The sequence below is a fragment of the Papio anubis genome, chromosome 7 (assembly GCF_008728515.1).
Source record: "Papio anubis isolate 15944 chromosome 7, Panubis1.0, whole genome shotgun sequence".
Lineage (NCBI taxonomy): Eukaryota > Metazoa > Chordata > Mammalia > Primates > Cercopithecidae > Papio > Papio anubis.
The window spans coordinates 95,594,934-95,598,079 of NC_044982.1; the positions used below are offsets into that span (position 1 = coordinate 95,594,934).

A 3,146-nucleotide genomic window follows, 5' to 3' on the forward strand; every position below is an offset into this window, starting at 1 on the left:
AGATTCCCTAGCAGTAACATTCCATGGGAGGTGCAAAACTACAGAAAACTCAGGTAGCAATTTATGATGAAGACTGTAGTTTTTCATTCATCTAATCAGAGCAATAGAAATACAGGTCTGAGAAAACATCTCACAGCAGCATCAAAGAACCTAGTTACAAACCAGGAAGTGAGCTGGGGCTACCTGACAATGTGACTTTTCAGCTATCAAAACAAGGGACGGGGCGTGGTGGCTCATGCCTGTAATCACAGCACTTTGGGAGGCCAAGGCGGGTGGATCCTGAGATCAGGAGATCGAGATCATCCTGGCTAACATGGTGAAACCTCGTCCCTACTAAAAAATACAAAACAATTAGCCGGGCATGGTGGCGGGCACCTGTAGTTCCAGCTACTCCGGAGGCTGAGGCAGGAGAATGGCGTGAACCCGGGAGGCGGAGCTTGCAGTGAGCCGAGATAGCGCCACTGCACTCCAGCCTGGGCGACAGAGCGAGATCTGTCTCAAAAAACAAACAACAACAACAAAAACAAACAAAAACAATCAAGGAAAATCTAATACTCTGTATGCTGGCAAATGCTGAGCCTAAGAATGTTTCTGGGGCTCTGGGGTTGCAGGAAGACAGGCATATGTGCGTGCACACACACACACAGGCACATTTATGCCTGTGTAAACACTCACTCATCTATACATATTTTGAGGGTTCAGTTCGTAGTGGTTCCGAATCATTTCAGCTTGCTTTGGGTGCAGTTCATATCTACAATCCTTGTAGCACCACATATCCCTAAGTTTAACTGAATTTAAACAGTAGACTCAAAACACAGAATGATAGCACGATTCTTTGACTTCTAAAGTCAAAAAAGCAGAATTTGAGTTATTTCATGTTATGAGCTGAATGTATTCCCCCCAAATTTGTATGTTGGAGCCCTAATCCCCCAAGTGATGGTATCAGGAGGGGTCCTTTGGGAAGTGATTAGGTCGTGAGGGTGGAGGTCTCATGGATAAGATTAGTACCTTTATAACAAGAGACATGAGAGAGATGATCTCTCTCTCCACCATGTGATCTTGGACTTCCCAGCCTCCAGAACGGTAAGAAATTTCTATTCCTGGCCAGGCACAGTGGCTCAAGCCTGTAATCCCAGCACTCTGGGAGGCCGAGACGGGCGGATCACCAGGTCAGGAGATCCAGACCATCCTGGCTAACATGGTGTCTCATCTCTACTAAAAAATACAAAAACTAGCCGGGCGAGGCGGCATGGTGCCTATAGTCCCAGCTACTCCGGAGGCTGAGGCAGGAGAATGGTGTAAACCCTCGACGCTGAGCTTGCAGTGAGCTGAGATCCGCCACTGTACCCAGCCTGGGCGACAGAGCTTGTAGACCTCGGGCCTCAAAAAAAAAAAAAAAAAAAAAGAAATTTCTATTCCTGTTGCTTAAGCCACCCAGTCTATCATGTTTTTGTTTATAGCAGCCTGAGCTAAGACACTTCGATTTTATTGTTCTATCTTACCACTCTGTGTTTAAAATTTAAAAAGTGAACACAATATATTTCTTTAAGTTGCAGCTGTGTTTTTTAAAAGAAAAACATATTTAAGAAGTGTATTCAATCATTTCCTTAAGTTGAATATTATCTTTAAAACTGAAATGTATACACTTTAAATTGTCTTAAAACTGAAGAATAAATCAGCCCCGCGCCTAGCCGATGGGAGCGCGGTGGCCCGGCGCCCGGAGGGTCACGCCAAGCCAAGGGAGCCCCCGCGGCGCCCAGGCACGAACCCGGGTCCCCACCGCCGCGGGCCGCGGCATTTTTAGTCAGGAGATGCTTAAAGGAGGCCGGCCGCGCCCGGTGCATTGTGGGAGTCGCTCGTGGCCCATTTTCCGGGAGGAGGCGGATGGCACAAAGCAAGCGGTGAATCAGTAAAGAACCTGGCCAACCCGCAGAGGGAGGGGTGGGGGTGAGCTGTGAGGAGAGCAGGCCCGAGAACCATGTCTACGGGTGAGTCCTTTAACCCGGAAAGTTACAAATTGGACAAGAGCTTCCGGCTAACCAGATTCACTGAACTGAAGGGCACAGGCTGCAAAGTGCCGCAAGATGTCCTGCAAAAATTGCTGGAATCTTTATAGGAGAACCACTTCCAAGAAGATGAGCAGTTTCTGGGAGCCGTTACGCCAAGGCTTGGCATTGGAATGGATACTTGTGTCATTCCTTTGAAGCACGGTGGGCTTTCCTTGGTTCAAACCACAGATTACATTTACCGGATCGTAAATGACCCTTCCGTGATGGGCAGGATAGCACGTGCCAACGTCTTCAGTGACCTCTACGCAATGGGAGTCACAGAATGTGACAATATGCTGATGCTCCTTGGAGTCAGTAATAAAGTGACCGACAGGGAAAGGGATAAAATGATGTCTCTGGTTATCCAGGGTTTTAAAGACACAGCTGAGGAAGCAGGAATGTCTGTAATGGGCGGCCAAACCATACTAAACCCCATGATTGCCTTGGGAGGAGTCGCTACCACTCTCTGTCAGCCCAGTGAATTTATCATGGCCAGCCCCAAGTTGGACCAGCAACAGGGGTTGGTGTCCCCTCCTGGGATCTGTGAGGCAGCAGCTGAAGGACGAATAAATTTGAAGTTGGAGAAGACCTACACATGCACCACATCCCTAACCTACAGAACCCTGGAGATACAGTATTAGAGTCCAGCCCCTCTGACAATCCAGAGGTATCTACTGAGCATTTTATTCAACAATACCGTTCATGCTCCTTAATGACAGCACAGCCGGCCAGCCTCATCTAACAATAAAATTTTGAGCACAACTATACTGCCAAGGGAGAGACTCTTTTATTCTAAAATTATTTCAGCCATTTGGTTGCCCTCTTCAGCAATCAGTTTAAGAAATTGGGGCCGGGCGCGATGGCTCACGCCTGTAATCCCAGCACTTTGGGAGACCAAGGCAGGCAGATCACGAGGTCAGGAGATCGAGACCATCCTGGTTAACACAGTGAAACCCCTTCTCTACTAAAAAATACAAAAAAATTAGCCAGGCGTGGTGGCCGGCACCTGTAGTCCCAGCTACTCGGGAGGCTGAGGCAGGAGAATGGCGTGAACCCGGGAGGCAGAGCTTGCAGTGAGCCAAGATCGTGCCACTGCAC

General features: G+C 48.3%; 1 pseudogene; it reads left to right on the forward strand.

Annotated features, from left to right (window-relative positions):
* The first annotated feature begins 1,978 nt into the window (after positions 1 to 1,978).
* On the forward strand, positions 1,979 to 2,689 carry LOC101018807 (annotated as a pseudogene).
* Positions 2,690 to 3,146: the final 457 nt, after the last annotated feature.